This window comes from Phyllostomus hastatus, unplaced genomic scaffold, assembly GCF_019186645.2.
Source record: "Phyllostomus hastatus isolate PE091 unplaced genomic scaffold, TTU_PhHast_1.1 phas_contig_118, whole genome shotgun sequence".
Lineage (NCBI taxonomy): Eukaryota > Metazoa > Chordata > Mammalia > Chiroptera > Phyllostomidae > Phyllostomus > Phyllostomus hastatus.
In genome coordinates, this window is record NW_025333543.1 from 2,644,151 (window position 1) to 2,662,711 (window position 18,561).

The window sequence follows — 18,561 nt, forward strand, 5'->3', positions numbered from 1 at the left end:
GGAGACACAAGAGAGCTGGCTGGGCTTCCATGGGTGACACCTGAAGTTCCAAAGGGATCTTTCAGCAGCTGGGGGGGGGAGGTCCCCCTGAGAAGTGTGGGGTCTAAATCCTGGACTCCATAGCCTACAGCACCAAAGCTGAAAAGGAAACCAGATCACATCCAGCAGTGAAAAGCAGCAGGGTTTCTGGCTGCCAGGGTAAGATGACTGGGGATGCAGAGAGCATCTTAAGGGGCCAACACACAAAATTTCATTTGTAGCCATTTAACTTGAGCTCTGGCAGAGGGAAGGCAGAGTGGAATAGAGATGCTTGAGGAGGGCCTCAGGTTGGTGGTTCTGGGGCGAGAACTGCAGGAACAGCCACCAGGATCCCTATGCTAAGACATTGTCCATGATGTAAAAGCCATCTTTCTCAGATAGAGCACTCCCCTCCAAATGACAACAGCCTGAGGGGAGCAATAGCCCCACCCACAGGAATTACTCTGCTCCTCCCTATGGAGCTTAAGTTGGGCTGCAGACTACAGCTTGATTAAATTAACAAACTGATCAGTTAAACAACTAAGGCAGAAAATACAAAGAAGCAGCCAAAATGGGAAGACAAAGAAATAGACCTCAAATAAAAGAATGAGTTAAAAAAGAATAAGAATAAGAATAAAAGAATAAGAATAAGAATAAGAATAGAATAAGAATTATCCACATGAACTAGATGAAATGGAAGCAAGTAATTTATCAGACAGAGTTTAGAGTAATGATGATAGAGATACTCAACAGCATGAAGAAAAGGCATAGAAACCATTAAAAAGGGCCGGTCAGAAATAAAGAAAACAATACCTAAAATAAATAATACACTGGAAGGAATAAATAGTGGGTTAGGTGAAGCAGATGATCAAGTTAGTGGTTTGGAAGACATGGTAGAAAAAAACACCCAAGCGGAGCAGCAGAAAGAAAAAATAACTTTTAAAAAAGTTAGGAGAGCTTAAGAAACATTTTGGACAATATGAAATGTAACACTCTGTATCATGGGAATGCCAGAAGGAAAACAGAATGAGCAAGGGAGTTGAGAAACTATGTGAGAAATAATGACTTCCCTAATCTGTTGAAGGAAAAAGACACACAAGACCAGGAATCTCAGAGACTTCCAAACAAGTTGGACCCAAAAAAAGGCCTACATTAAGACATATCATAATTAAAATGACAAGGCTCAAAGACAAGGAGAGAATCCTAAAAGCTGCAAGAGAAAACCAGGTAGTTATCTACAAGGGAGCACCAATTAGACTGGTTATCTGATTACTCAACAGAAACATTTCAGACCAGAGGGAAGTGGCATGAAATATTCAAGGTGATGAAAAGAAAGGACCTACAACCAAGGCTACTTTACTCAGCAAGGCTATAATTTAAAATCAAAGGAGAAATAAGGAGCTACCCAGACAAGGAAAAGCTAAGGAGTTTGCTGACGCCAAATCAGTACTGCAACAAATGTTAACATTTGTTACTGGTTAACATTTATGCACCTAAGTTGCTGGTAAACTTTTATGCACCTAACACAGGAACACCTAAATATGTGAAACAAATCTTGATGGACATAAAGGGAGAGATCAACACAAATACAGTTATAGTCGGGGATTTTAACTCCCCACTGATTTCAATGGATAGATTTTCCAGACAGAAAATCAACAAGGAGACAACAAGGAGATAGCCTTAAACTACCCACAAGATCAAATGGATTTAATTGATATCTTCAGAGAATGTCATCCCCAAGTAGCAGAATATACATACTTTTCAAGTACACAAGGGTAAACCACATGTTAGGACACAAAGGAAGTCTCAATAAATTTAAGAAAATTTAAATCATATCAAGCATCTTCTCTGACCACAATGCTATGAAACTAGAAATCAATTACAAGAAGAACACTGAAAAACACACAAAGACATGGAAGCTAAATAATGTGTTACTAAACAATGAATGGAACAACAATGAGATCAGGGAAGAAATCAAGAGATACCTTGAAACAAATGAAAATGAGGACATGACATATACAAATCTGTGGGACATTGGGAAAGCATCCTAAGAAGGAAATTCATAGCATCACAGGCATATCAAAAAAAAAAAAAGCTCACATAATCTAATTTCACACTTAAAGGAACTTGAAAATGAACAACAAACAAAGCCCAAAATGAGTAGAAGGAAGGAAATAATAAAGATCAGAGCAGAAATAAATGAAATAGAGTCTTAAAAAAGATACAAAAAAATCAATGAATTCAGAGCTGGTTCTTTGAAAAGATAAAAAAGATGGACAAATATTTAACTAGACTCCTCAAGAAAAAAAGAGAGAGGACCCAAATAAATAAAATCAGAAATGAAAGAGGAGAAATAACAACTGACACCCAAGAAATACAAAGGACTGTAAGAAAATATTATGAACAAATATATGCCAACAAGCTGGACAACCTGAATGAAATGGATAAATTCCTAGAAACATACAATCTTCCCTTACTAAATCAGGAAGAATCAGAGAATCTGAATAGACAGATTACACCTAGTGAAATTGAAGCAATAATCATAACCTCCCAACAAACAAAAGCCTAGGACAGGAATGGATTCACAAGTTTTATCAATCATTCTGAGAACACCTCTACTTCTCAAACTATTTCATAAAACTCCCAATGAGGGAAGTCTTCCAAATTCATTTTATGAGGCCAGCATTATCCTAATTCTAAAACCAGATAAAGACACTACAAAGAAACAAAATTACAGGCCAATATCCCTGATGAACATAGATACTAAAATCCTCAACAAAATATTCACAAACCAAATACAGCAATGCATCAAAAAGATCACACACCATGATCAAGTGGAATTTATTCTGGGAATGCAAGGTTGATATAGCATTTGCAGATCAATAAGTGTGATTCCCCATATAAACAAAATGAAAGATAAAAAACACATGATCATATCAATAAATGTAGATAAAAGCATTTGACAAATTCTAGTACCCACTTATGATCAAAACTATCAGCAAAGTGGGAATAGATGGAACATACCTAAACATAATAAAAGCCATATATGACTAACCCACTGCCATCATCATACTCAATGGGCAGATACTACAAACATTCCCCTTAAGAACCAGAACAAGGCAGGGATGTCCACTTTCAACTCTCCTACTCAACATAGTACTGGAATCCTAGCCACAGCAATAAGACAAGAAGGAGAACTAAAAGGCATCAGAATTGAAAAGAAAGAAGTAAAACTGTAATTATTTGAAGATGACATGATACTGTATATTTAGGGTTCTCTAACACTAAGGATACCACCAAGAAATTACTAGAATTGATAAATGAACTCAGAAAAGTAGTAGGATACAAAATTAATATCCAGAAATCAGCTGTATTTTTATATGCCAATAATGAACTAACAGAAAGTGAAATTAAGAAAACAATTCCATTCATAATTACTTCAGAAAAATTAAAAACCTAGGAATAAACCTAACCAAGGATGTAAAAGACCTATACTCAGAAAATTATAAGACACTGAAGAATGAAATCAAAGAAGATACAAATAAGTTGAAGAACATACCATGTTCATGGACAGGAAGGATTAACTACATTAAAATGTTCATAGTGCCCAAAACAATCCATAAATTTAACACAATTCCTATCAAGATGTCAATGCTGTATTTCACAGAACTAAAACAAATATTTTGAAAATGTATATGGAACCACAGAAGGCCCCACATAGAAACAGCAATCCTGAGAAAGAAGAACCAAGTTGGAGGAATCACACTACCTAATATCAAATTATAATATATGGCCATAGTAATCAATACAGCCTGGTACTGGCATAAAAACAGACACATAGTTCAATGGAACAGAATAAATAGCCCAGAAATAAACCCATACATTTATAGTCAATTAATTCAACAAAATAAGCAAGCACATACAGTGGGCTAAAGATAGTTTATTCAATAAATGGTGTTGGGAAAATTGGATAGATACATGCAGAAAAATGAAACTAGACCACCTACTTATACCACATACACGTATACATTAAAAATGGATCAAAGACTTAAATGTTAGACTTGAAAACATAAAAATCCTAGAAGAAAACATAACCAGCAAAATCTCAGACATTGCTCATAGCATTTTTTATCAGATATATCTCCTGAGGCAAGGGAAACAAATGAAAAAAAATAAACAAATGAGACTATATCTAATTAAAAGATTTTTGCACAGCAAAAGAAATCATCCACAAAATTAAAATGCAACCGACAGAATGGGAGAACATTTCTCCAGTACATCTGTTAAGGGGTTAATACCTACAAAACTCAATACCCCCAAAAAATCCCAGTTAAAAAACATGCAAAGGACCTGAATAGATACTTCTCCAAGGAGGACACAGAAATGGCCAATAGACATATGAAAAGATGCTCAATATCACTAATCATCAGGGAAATGCAAATTAAAATCAGAATGAGATAGCATCTCTCACCTGTGAGAATGGCTATCATTAATAAATTAACAAACAAAAGGTGCTGGTGAGGATGTAGAAGATGTGCAGAAAGGGGAACCCTTTTGCATTGGTGGTGGGAATGCAGACTGGAGCAGTCACTCTGGAAAGCAATGTAGAGATACCTCAAAAAAATAAAAATAGATCTGCCTTTTGACCCAGCAATCCTACTTTTGGGAATATATCTGAAGGACCTCAAAACACTAATCTAAAAGAACATAAGCACCCCTATGTTCACTGCAGCATTATTTACAATGTCCAAGGCATGGAAGCAGCCCAAGTGTCCACTAATAGATGAGTGGATAAAACAACTATGGGACATTTTCACAATGGAATACTACTTGGCTGTAAAAAAGAAGAAAATTTTACTCTTTGTGACAGTATGGATGGACCTGGATAACATTATGGTAAGTGAAATAAGCCAGCCAGAGGAAGATAAATACTATATGATTTCATTCACATGTGCAATCTAATTAAAAAAAAACTGGACTAACAAGGAAAATGGAAAGAGACTCATAGATGGAAAGCAGGAGGACAACTAGTGGTAGGGGAGGTTAGGGGATGGAGGAATCAAGAAAAAAGGAAAAAGGACTCATGGAAATGGACAACAGTGTGGTGATTGCAGGAGGGAAGGAGGTATAGTGGGATTAAATGATAATGGAAAAAATACAATAAAGATTAAATTTAAAACAAACAAATTAGGAGAAAATGTATTTGAATGCCACTGTAAAGTATGAAATTCAAATCTAAGCTTATCATATATCAGAACAAAAACAACTCTTATCAAAGTTGTTTCTTCAACCCTAGCTGGTGTGGTTCAGTAGATTGAGTGCTGGTCTGCAAAGCTAAAGGTCTGTGGTTTGATTCCTGGTCAGGGCACATGCTGGGGTTGCCGACCAGGTACCCAAGTTGGGGCTGCGCAAAGCAGCCAGTGGATGTTTCTCTTCCTCTCTTCCCCCCACCTTTCTCTCTCTCTAAAAATAAATAAATAAGACATTTTTAAAAAATTTTCTTTTTCACTGCATTTTGCTATGAGAGATCTACAACTATTAAAGACTGTAACAGAATCTCAGTGTTTTCCTAACATTTTAACCTAAGATTTCATGTGGATAGAGAGGATAGGGCAGTACTGCAGAGGGGAGTGAAGCTCAGGCTTATTGCTTCTTTGAAACACTGGAGTTGGTATCACAAGTGGCTACTTTTACTTGCTTAAATATTGAAACAATGAAACAAAACTACTTCAGGAGGATGCTTAGGATCAGAGTTCAAGACAAATTTTTTAAAAAGTATAAAACAAATCTCATATTAATTCATAGACTTTAGATAAACATGCTCTTTCAAATATGAACAAAAATATTTTTGACATCTGAAACTATTATAAATAATATTAATGTCAACTATAATAAAAAATAAATAAATAAACACTTTTGAAGCAACATGAAACAAGTATTCTATTCATGTTTTGAAAGTACAGACAACATCTATCTGAACTGCTTAAGAGTGCAAAGAGAAAAACTTTTGTTGCTATGATGAGGAAGGACAGATATTGGCACAAATCAACTGACAGAAATGGTAAATGTATCTTTAAAATACACAAGCAGAATTCCCCCAGAGAAACAAATACTGACTTCATAAATTTTACCAGCTTAAAAACAGAAACCTAATGAGATAAACACTTTAGGCTCCTATGAACACATCATTAGCTTTGGCAATTGGGATGTTTTTCCATTTCACTAAGAAAAATGAATGCAATAATTGAATGATCAAAAGAAAACAAATTAATGCTATCACTGAAAATGTTAACATCCTTGAGTCAAAAAGGAGTAATGTTATGTTTTTCCAAATAAAAGTAACACATATTTCACTCAGCTCACCATATTATATATACAGTTATTGATGGCATTATTGTATTTGCCTGTTTCAATGCTTCCTGAATATCACAAAGTTCAAGGTTAATACTTTAAGAAAGTTGGAAATGTTAGTGTAGTATACAACATACATAAGATTGATTATCAGCCCTGGTTGGTGTGGTTCAGTAGATTGAGTGCTGGCCTGCGAACCAAAAGGTAGCTGGTTTGATTCCCAGTCAGGGCACATGCCTAGGTTGCGGGCCAGGTCCCCAGCTGGGAGCGTGTGAAAGGCAACCACACACTGATGTTTCTCTCCCTCTCTTTCTCCTTCCCTTTCTTTAAAACTAAATAAATAAAATCTTTTTAAAATATCATCATCATTATTTAAAAAATTTAATCACATTATATTCTCTATGGCAATAAAGTAACAAGCAAATTAATGTCAGGTTATATTTACTCTTCTACTGTGAGAAGGATTATTTCTTGATTTCTGGCTATAAATGAGCATTGAATATGGGCTGCCAGTACATGTTTAGTTCCATTTAATCTAACCTTTGTGAGAATTTTACTGTGTGGGAAGCACCATACTCTGAGCTTTGGGGGACAAGCACATAGCACAGAAGTAACACTATAGACTCTAAAAGCAAAAGTCCCAGAGGCAAAACTTTGGATCTATGTCCATTATTATTACATGGTGAGACCTTGTAGGATTAATCACAGTATCTACTTTAAAGAGATATTGTTAAGATTAAGTGAGAGAATGTACATAAGTTACACCACCACATGGCATGTCAATAACTTACTACATGTTAACTCCTTTTATTAATTAAAACAAGGCCAAAGCCATTTAAAGGAAAATTCATCTACAGTGGATGTTGCATCAAGATTCTCATAATGCAACACATGATTAGAGAATCAAACGGCCTCTGGGAATTCAGATGCTAGCCAAGGAAGAACATTTAAAATGTATATGTAAGCCTTTCAATAGAAATGCTTTCAAAAGAGAATAGAGAGGCCTGATGACTGAATGGGCCCCTCCAGCGATGTGCTCACCCAGCAGGAGTGAAAGAGCAGAACTGAAGGATCCAAATAACTGGCTTTTCTCCCACCTCCCTAAGAATTCAGTCTGCTAGGAGAAGGACGAGCATGGGCCAGCAACCGTGGAAGCCAGGACCAGACACAGCTGCCTTTGTGAACAGACGTCTGAAGAAAGAAGAAAGAAGCGGCACTTGAAAAGCAAGAGTCAAGGTGGAGCAACTTGTTTTATTTGTGTGTTATTTCCACTCCCAATTTTTGTTTCTGTATGTGTTTCCTTCTCTCTCATGGCATGGATTTCAATTTATTTAAGCTGCTCAATTCAAAGAAAGTTCCAGTTGAGTGACTGCTTCAATTCAATTTATTTAGTATATTGGCAAGCAAACTACAGAAATGAAAGTAAAATCATGCAAATACTTACTAGGTATTTTTTTAATCACCAATTTTCAATAAATCACCTAAAGAGGGCATAATGCCTCTGTTAGTTTTTATAATTAATACACTTAGGCTAAGTGAAAAACTTCTTTGAATGCCTGGTTGTGTTTTATATTACACTAATTCATATTTCCTTGGCCAAATTACTTGAGTTCTGTGCATCTCAGTGAGCACAGATGTAGGAATAGAGAACTATACTCAGTGATCTCATCAGACAATGTCAAATCTGAGATTATTTGATATTATTTGCATTCAAAACCATAAGAACCTGAAAACACATTTCACCCAAGAGCTTTCTTAACTCAAGTACAAATGCAGAAGGAGCACCTTCACTTTCTTTGTTAATTTAAAACAGTCAAGCCATGAGTTCACATATCAAAGATATTTCTGTCTCTATGGATAAAGACTTTTAATCAATGTTTTTGAGTTACATAAAAAGAGACTATAAGACCCCAAGGAGATCACAAGGAAGGCACTGATGTGCCTTGGCAATGAGGTAAAAATGAATTCAAGAACACCTTAAAACTTCTAACATGACATGAACCTATTTTACAAACTATAACTTTTCCTCCTTCAATGTTAAAGTGAGGTACAAGTTTAGTGCAAAGTAAATTATATAGAAAATGACGTCGTAAGATCATGATTGCCAAATCTGGCAGTTAAAGCATCACCATTTGTATTTGTGTAAAATTCAAGCAATAACACAGTGTTTATAATTTTTACATCTATCCATTCAAGCAGTTTATTAAAATATACATAAAAGACCAAAATTATCAATTAAAGTGAAAGGATAAGAGGAACCGAGGAGAACTTGAAAATATTTGTGGGAAAACTTCAGTTACATCTTGGTATCTTAACGCACTTCCATGACACCCTGCGACCTACCTCATTCCCCCACCCCATCTCTCACAGCCCCTCACAGGCTAAATTCTGGGATTGGCCTCATGCTTCCCTTTATCCTCCCACAAGGCTTTGGACAAACTGCTCTCAAAGACATGTGCTGTTCTGTGTTAAGCTTGTTGACTTTTTTTGTCTGCTCTCCATGAGATTATGAGCTCTTGTAGGGCAGAAACTGCACCGTTTTATCTTTGGGTGGTCAGTACCTATCACAGAGTAGGTATTGCAAAAGACTGTTGAATGAATAAACCTAAGCATAGCATTACAGAAACCACAGAGATTTCGATAACAGAGATAGTTTACTGGAGCTTGAGGATAACCACATTTTTCTCTTTCAGACACATGTTTACCTCTTATTTCCATCTCATTAGACAAGGAGGATATGTATTTTTCTGGTGCCTGGTAATAAAACCTTTGAAAAACAGAAGTTTACAGCTATTTAAGAGTACTTTTGAGCTAAGAAAATTTAACCTAAGAGTTAAAACAAAGGATAAAAAATTAACCAATATCAGAGCTTTTTTGTCATATTCTTAACTAACTGGAAAATTACAAGAGCATACTGGCATTTCAATATTTTGAATAGTAGTATTGTGCCTTACTAATGTTTACTAGAATTTCTGTCAATACTAATATATAAAATAAAATTTTTCATCTTCTCACAATAAAGAATATTGGTACTTAAATCATTTTGCACCAACAATATATGAAAAGATGCTCAATATCACTAATCATTAGGGGAATGAAAATCAAAACCACAATGAGATATTACCTCACATTGATTAGGATAACTACTATCAAACATAAAACCATAAACTTTTAAGTGTTGATAAGGATGTGAAGAAATCAGAATACTTGGACAAAATTGGTGGGGATATAAAATGGTGCAGCCATTTATATTCCCATTTAAAACAGTATGGAGGTTCCTCAAAAAATCAAAAGTAGACTTATTATATGATCCAATAATTCAACATAGTCAAAAGAACTTAAAACAGGATTTCAAAGAGATATTTATACACACATGTTCATATCAGCACTATTCACAATAACCAAAAGGTGGAAGCAACTCATGTTTCCATCGATGAATGAGTAAACAAAATGTGGTAAACACATACAATGGACTGTTATTCAGCCCTGAAAAGGAAGGACACATACTAAACTACTTGAGGATATTAACCTAAGTGAAATAATCCAATTACCAAAGATACTGTATGGTTCCACTGAAATGAGGTATCTAGAGCAGAGGTCCCCAACCCCTGGGTCGTGGACCAGAAGCCAGTGCAAGCAAAGCTGCCGGAGCTTTGCCTCCTATCACCCGGCCCGTTCGCCCATCCATCCACAGTGGGTAAGTAAGCAAAGTTCACCTGATCCCCTGAGCTCTGCCTCCTGCCCTCTGACCCCATCCTCCATAAAACCAGTCCTTGGTGCCAACAAGGTCGAGGACCACTGATCCAGATTAGTCAAATTTACAGAAACAGAAAATAAAATGGTAGTTGCTGGTGGCCAGGGGAAATGTGAGTTTTTATTTCCTGGGTATATAATTTCAGTTTTGCAAAATGTTCTGGCAATTGGTTATGTAACAATGTAAATATATTGACTAGTTCTGAACTGTACAGTTCAAAATGGTTCAGAGGGTAAATTTTATGTCATACAAGGTCTGTCCAGAAAGTATCCATCCTTATACTATGAAAAAGAGAGACATTTATTGAGAAACATACAAGATACAAGAAACATTATAATAGGAAAATAACACCTCAGTTCCCTTCAAAGTTATGACCTTCTTGAGGAAATCTGTTCATTGGTAGCCATTTGAATCAAGCCATTAGCAACTGCAGCATGATGTTCCTTCTGCTCTGGTAGCAGCAGCCACGGAACAAATTTTGCCATAACACTTTTCATGCCAAGATCCTGCATCAAAATCTTAGACACAGTAGTTTTTGGAATCCCCAGATCAGCTTCTAGTTTTTGCACTGTCAGGTCAGCGATCTTTGTTATTGCAGCCAGTACACATTCAACATTCTCAGGTGTTCAGCTTGCAGCAGGTCTTCCAGAATGTGGATCACTTTCAACAGATTCTTGAATGTCTTTGAAGTTTTTGCACCACATTTTTATTTGTGCTGTACTCACTGCATCACCCCAAAAGCCTTCTAAATCATCCAAATAGTTTCCACAGAGGAATGTTCAAGCTTAACGCAAAATTTGATGCAGATTCACTGTTCTACTTGCTCAGTCTTTTTGAAAGTAAAGGCTACACAGTACACATGCTCACTCAGCAGCATCTACTGCCCCCACTGACTAGTGCAGTGAAGTCATCATTGTTCATGCACATTCCAATCCACTTTCCTTGGCTGCCAGATTGCACTGATGTCACACAAACCATTCTCATTATATTAACAATGGCTGGACTTTTTGCCAGACAGACATCATATCTGTATCTCCACAATTAAAAGTATTTTAAGTAATTTTGCACTTTTTACAGCCTCACTCCTTCTAACAACCATGTTTAAACACTTGCTAATTTTGTATCACCAAAATTCAAAGAAGCACTTCTTTCAGGGTCAGAAATTTTGCAAAAGAAACAAAATAAAAAATACCTCTCCTCCACTTCATTTCTCAGCTCCTGCAAATAGTGACATCTTCATGCCTGCTCCATCTCCTCTTAGTCACTGTTTTACCCACAAACAGTCTTTTGACCCTGAACTATTTGCGCATTTGTTTTGGATTAGAAATATCAAGTCAGCTTGCTTGCATATTGAAAAGAATGATCCAGAAGAAAAGCCAAACAAAGTCTAGGGAATGATCATTTCAGGTAATAGTCAATACTCAAAAGGAAATAACATAAGAGCTCACCCTTAATTTTATCAAAGCGTAGAACTAAAGGCACTCAGTTAAATACATAAAATCCAAGACTCTATGTTCTTAGTCCAAATTAAAGGGGAAACAAAGATGCATTCACATCTACCTATTTCTAATACATGTCTTGTTCTTGATTAATACTATTTTTCTGCCTTTTACAGACTCAGCTGGGATCTAACTGTCTGATCCAATCTCTCACCAGGCTCTTGTAAAACTCTTAAAATGTACTTGAAGGAATCTGAATACCTCAGAATTGTACCTTAACATAATATATTTAAGTATGAAAAACTTTGATCACTGTATAATTCTCATTAGGAAAGACATATTTATAAATGAGTTTTTAAAATTTCAGTTATCATATGGTTCTAAGTTTTTTCTTCCAAAAAAAGTCAAGATTATAGTTATTGATTGTATACAATTGGTTGAAACAATAGAAATATATTACAAATCTTATTAAATAATTACTAAAATAAACAAGTAAAATTGTATTGAGTCTTGACCAGGTAGTTCAGTTGGTTAGAGCATTGTCCCAATACACCAAGGTTGCAGGTTCTATCTTGGGTCAAGATATGACAGCTATGGCAGGGGAGGTGGGGTTAGGGAGTGGAGAGATCAAGCAAAAAGGACAAAGGACTCATGGACATGGACACCAGTGTGGTGGTTGTGGGGGGAAGAGGGTATAAGGGGTATAAATGGTAATTGAAAAAATGCAATAAAATCAATAAATAAATTTTAAAAATTGCATTGAAAATGCACCCCTAACATTAATATGATTTTTTATTCAATTATTTTGTATGTCCATTGAGAGAATATTACCTATTACTAGAAATGAGAAGGGTTTGGTATCAATATTTTTAACATTTGCATAGAGAACTTGTTCACATAAATACATAGTAACAGATAGAAGAGTTTAGTTATAGCAACAGATTTAATTCTGTGAACTCTCTCCAAGATATATGAAAACCCCACAAAGTGATTCATCATGAAATATTTAATTTTGTTAAAGACTGAAAACAACCTGAGCAGTGAAGGATTTATTACCTAATGCTTAACATCCTTCATTTTGTCTAACAAAAATCATAATTAAATTAATCTGTTTTGGGGTTGTTTTTTGTTTGCATAGTTTTTCACCCTGGAGCAGTCACCACTATCACATTATGGAGAGATGAGAGCTGCTCTTTCTTTCAGAGTGGAGGGGTACCTAGGAACAGGATGGGAAAGGAGAACCCGCTTTAGAGGTGCTGACCAGTGAGATCAAATTTTAGCAGGGTATACACATGAAAGATGAAGTTATGAGCATTGAATCTCAAAACCATCCAAGTGCTTGTGAATGCCTTAGAGAGTCTTTGTGGATCCCCAGAGGCACGGACACCTTGCTTGAGGATCGCGGCTCTGGATGTGTGTGGCCCGAGGAACACAGCTGCCACATGTCAGAGGGCTGTGCGAGATAAGCTTCTACTGAACATTGTGGGCTCTAGGAAGAAGTCTCCTTGGTGTTTTAAAGGGACATGCTTTATGAAAAAAAATTCTGATATTTATAAAGAGAAGAAAAAATACTTGAGAAAGGGGAAAATGACTAAATAACAAGCTTAAGTACTGGTGTAAGTTTCATTTAGTGCACATGTGGTATTTGGGTATAAATTCTACGTTACACTTAATAATCATTAACCTTAGTTAAGCTGACACCATTTGCCAGGCACTGTGCATTCCTCATGCACTTTTTTGTTTATATTCAGAGCAATGCTCAGCTTGATACTCATCATCCCCATTTTATAGAGAAGAATCTGAGTCTTCAGTTCGAACACGAGTAACTTGCCTAAGGTCATGCAGCCAGGAGGCGACCAGTATGCATGCGGAAGCCTGTGTATAAGCTTGGCAGCAAAGCCCCAGTGTTACTTCCGCCATTGGGCTCTTGATTGGACTAGTTTAGGAAAGTGGATGGACCCTGAAATGCAGATTTAATCATCTGTTTTCACTTTTACAAAAAATATGTTTGAAACTGTTACAATTTTAAAGCATATCTAAAATATCAATTCAACAACCTGAACATTTATGTACCCTAATTACCTTTTGGAAAAACTAAGAATATTTTTTGTAACTTAAATTGCCTGGATCAAGAACAAATTTTGTGTTAAGTCAAATGATTTAAGAACATAAATATTCTCATCATTTGTTTTAGCTCATGGAAAATTGGCTTCCTTTAGGGTAAACCATTAAAAAAACTGAATTAATTGGCTGAACTTACATTTGGATAGTTTTTATTCATTCCCTGGAATCAGATCAAAACTCTAATATTTAAATAAGTTTCATGCTTCCAGTGACATGAATAATTTTATTCATTTGTACTTATTAGCAACCTTAAGCTTTAAAACAAACATCAAATTTGGAAATTATATGTGATTTAATAAGTTTTATAGTTGAAAATTTTAAGTTTTCCCACATGTAATACATCAGATAATTGATTATAAGTGAGGTACAGAAATACAAAAGGCTGTGAATAGCACAAAAATGTAATTATTTGCTCTGAATGGAGGAACCCTGATTGCATTATATTCAACCTTCTGAAAGAACTGTCAGGTTACCTTTATTGTCTGTTCCAAGATCTCTCAGTGACTTGTGAAGGAGTAGAGAGATTGAACAATAAAAAGAAAAGGTTAAAGTTGCAAAGAATTTATTATTGGACTCTGCACGTACATGTCTATTAATTCTCTTTATATGAATATTGTTCAAGCAGGTCAAAATGATTTCCATTAAAGTTAAAACACACGAATTCTTTAAGCCCTCAAAAAAATAAGTTCTAACAGCTTGTTTTGAAAACTTTCCATCTGTTATTGTCTTGAATAGAAAATGACATTGAAATCTACTAATATTTTTAACAGGTAACATATTTCACAGGCAGCACGAGAATGTGCAAACAGGGATGCATTTGACAGGAATGTCTGATTATCTGATCTCTCTGTATTCTCAAGTGAGTAAGAAAGTAAAAAGGGAAAATATTTTTCATTTATGTTCTGGATATTTTATTCAGGGTATCTATTTTAGGTCTTACTAAGTTTCAGGGTCAATCACAAAAGAAAAGGGAATGTATTCATTATAAAAAAAATAATGGGTTCTGGCTGTACAATAAAGAAAATGATATCACAATTTGCCCTAACTTATGAAGCTGTAGTGCTACAGTCTGCAGAATCCACAGATTTATTACAACCCCCTCTATTGCCCTACACTTCTCTCATATCACTCACTTTATACCTCTCTCTCACCAGCATCCAAACAAAACTCATTCTTTTATATGGGCAGTTCAAATGGGCATTTAATTGTTGTGCATAATTTGAAAGTTCATGATCTAGTGTTCTAATTAAATATAATGCTATGTAGCCCAAACCTATGTCTTCTCATTGTGGTCTTGACTACTGACTTCTGATTTTCCTGCCCTCAACCACTTTCTCTCTGATTGCTGCCAGAGTCATCTTTGTGAAGCTCAGTTCAAATCACATCATTGCTCCTGGACACATGGGACCGGCCTTGTCACATTAGGAAGTGAGAGCAACTACCTATCCTTCTATTATTTAGAAGTGATGTGATACCTCTTTTGGAAGTGGTGGGAGGGAGAGGAGGCTGGAGAGGAGAAGCAAAGAAAGTGAATGGGTAAAGAGACATCAAATTCCCAAGGCAGAGTTTTTCTATGAAGAGCCCTCAGGCAGGGTACAGAGCACAGGAGGCCTAAGGATCAGGCACATGGAGAGGACCTGTGGCAAGATAGAAAGAAGCAAGGGAAATTTCTTGGCAAGTGGGATAAGGGAAACTGGGACAAAATAATTAAACAAGGCAATTTGAGCAATTTACAGCCAGCTAATGAATTACAGGTCTTATCATCCTTAACCAAGGACACTTAGGAGCAAATGCTTTACACATTCCAGACCGTCCTGGAGCAGACCATGCTTGGTCCCAGTACCTCTCCTTTTTCTTTTTTTCAATCCTCACTTAAGGATATGTTTGTTGTTTTTAGACAGAAAGGAAGGAGGGGGGAGAGGGGGGATGTGAGAAAGAAACACTGATAGGTTGCCTCCCATACACACCCCAACCAGGAATTGAACCCAAAACCTTTGGTGTACTGGACGATGCTCCAACCAACTGAGCCACCTGGCCAGGGCTGTCCGGGATCTTCTTAATGATGTTCTTGAAAGTAAAATTAACCAGAAAATAACCCTGACCACACTCTGCACACATTTTAATGAATCAACATATCGAAGAACACACCTGGAAAGCTAATGAATATTCTGTTAAGACCTTCCCCTGAGACCTCCCCTAGGATTCCCACTGGCCAAAGAAAGATAAAAAGCCTCAAGACCATGAATCCACAGTGTGCTCTTTCTAGAGAACACTGATGATGACTTGTATCTCTGCTCTCTGTCTCCTCAACTCTAAGCGTCCCCACGAGATTGCAACCAGGGGAGCAGTAGGCAATGGCAGCTCGCCCCAGGCTGACCCCCTGAACCTGTCTCCAAGGCCCCCTTTACTCTGATTTTCCAGTGAGCTGACAGCAGCCCTGCCTTGGCTCACTTCTGTCACTATGACTTCTATTTCTCAATGAACCAAAGCAAAAAAGAGCTAAGTGAGCCACTTAGGCTCTCTCCTGTTACTTCTTCTAGTCTAAATTCCTCCTTTATTTCACTGACCCCAGCTTTAGTAAACACAGTCTCAAAATCACCTGTACTCATGCTGTGAAATCTTGCCTGCACAAAGTCAAGAACCCATGCACAACAGGCCAGCTGGAGGCAGACCTGCTGCGGGCCCAGGCCAGGTCTGGTAACCAAATGGGTAAGTCGCTGTGAGATCCAGAGCATGTACCCCTCTCCACGGTCCCATTCCCTTCCATCTGACCTATCTCAGGAAAGGCAACAGCCGTTCTAATAATGGCTGAAGACTCATATTTGAGCCATCTTCATCTGCCCTCTTTCTCAATTCATCACCAATTTGTGTCTACCTCCAAAAGGTACTCACTTATCTCCTTCCATATTGACATATGTAGCATATGGAAACTATCCAGCCAATATGTACAGAAGGAATGAAAAACCTCATTTAACCCGGTGGAAATTGTTCCTCTTTTATAGATAGAGAAAGAAGTTCAGAGAGGTTGAAAGACGTGCCTGAGGTCACACAGCTGGTATGAGGACTTCTCCGTGGGACATCTTTCCCAAGGCCCCTAGAGGTCATGCCTTGGAGTTTTTCTTTTTAATCTTCTAGATCCCACACAATAGGCCCAGTGCTAGTGGTTTATTTCTCTGTCCATTAGAGTAAAAGTGCAATCGGACATTTGCTTATCATGCAGATTGAAAGGATGTCATCATTGTCCTACTTATATTTTTAAATCACATTTCTTCACTTTAAGAGTAATTCCTTGAAAGCATGAAAATTAGATATATTCCCTTAGCATAATATTTTTCTTCTGTGACTTGAGTTTAGAGTAATGATTTTACCTTCTCTGATCCAAATATATATTATTTATGTGAATGATTTGGATAATCAAGCACATGGGAGAAATCTCATACTTTTTAAGTAGAAATAAAATTTCCAGTAGAAATCGTTTGGGCACAGTACTTTTTTCAGCAGGAAGAGAAGTCTGTGGTACTTGGAACTACTGGATTCTGGAAGACTAAACACTAGGCTTAGAGAAGCTGATTAAAGGGGGAGCCATACAACATGAATATATACAGGGGTGGACAAAAGTAGGTTCACAGTTGTGATTATGTGAAACACAGTTTATTTTTGACCATTATTTATTAATTATTGTATTATTTTCCACACAAACAATTGCAAACCTGTTTTCCCACCTCTGCATAAATACAGGGAGACCTGGATTTCTTCTCCCATCTGCAATCCCTTTCTCTGAATATTAAATACCTGCTTCATCGAGCTCCTAAGAACAGATTTCGTTAAGTGTGGCAGAGGGATGAGAGGACAAGCTGCTATGAGACAAAGCGGATGGGGGGTGGGGATGGGGATGTTCCATATCAGTAAGTGAGGAGTCAAAGAATCACTGCCTTATAGGCAGATGCCCCACAGAGATAGAGTTAACAAAAGCAATGAAATCTATCTGCATATGACAGCAGATATAGAATGCAGACGATGTCTGTGTGTGGAATCCCGAGAAAGAATCCATCTTTGTTTTAGTAGCACTCAGAGAAATTTCAGTTCCACATCATGATTTTGGGACACTAGATAATTCAAAGGAATTCAAGGTTAATAGGTGGTCTGAGGTTCAGGTTGAAATCAAATAAAAATACACACAAAAGACAAAGGATAAAACGAATACATTTTTGGACGCTAAATCTAAAATCCTAGTGCTAACTTTACAGTACTTTAAGAAACCCAATATACTACAAAATTGTTTCAAGTATAAAAACAATGTCCAATGACTGACAAATGCTGAAAACATTCTAAATAATTTTGTGGCCTAGGCCATTTAAATTGCACTGAAGATTTATCTTCATTTCTACTTAGCAATACAGCCTTCCTAAAGCATGCATGAACAATCAAGTAACATTGAAAAAACAAATATGTATAATCCAATGGAAGAAAAAGGTCAAAGCTCTGCTGTCTAAGCATTTTTGCCTGTTTTCCTTTCACCGTTTGATGAGCAAGTCAAGCTATTAGTGCAGTACCTAAAAGAACCACTTGGGGGCAATACAGCATTTTTGTTTTTATCTCATAGCTTTGCAGGTTTCCTGGCTATTTCTTTCAAATTTGAAGACACCTTTAACTATATGGGAAGGAAAGCTTGTATTTCATTTTAAATTTGCAATGCATAAATCACATAAGGCAAATGCAAGTCAGAATCTCCTGAAAGTCAGATTTTTCTCCTGAAGGGAGCAAAAGTCTGTCTTGTTTTAGCCGACAAATCAATTTTGACGTTGTTGGCACAGTTGGGAATATCTTATGCTTAGGATTTTTCACAGTCTTTGAACATATTTCTAAGAACAAAGG

At 36.6% G+C, this 18,561-nt stretch overlaps 1 protein-coding gene across 3 annotated transcripts in view; it reads right to left on the bottom strand.

Annotated features, from left to right (window-relative positions):
• Positions 1-18,561, bottom strand: part of CPED1 (cadherin like and PC-esterase domain containing 1) — a 273,386-nt gene that overhangs the window by 143,091 nt on the left and 111,734 nt on the right. The window lies entirely within an intron of this gene.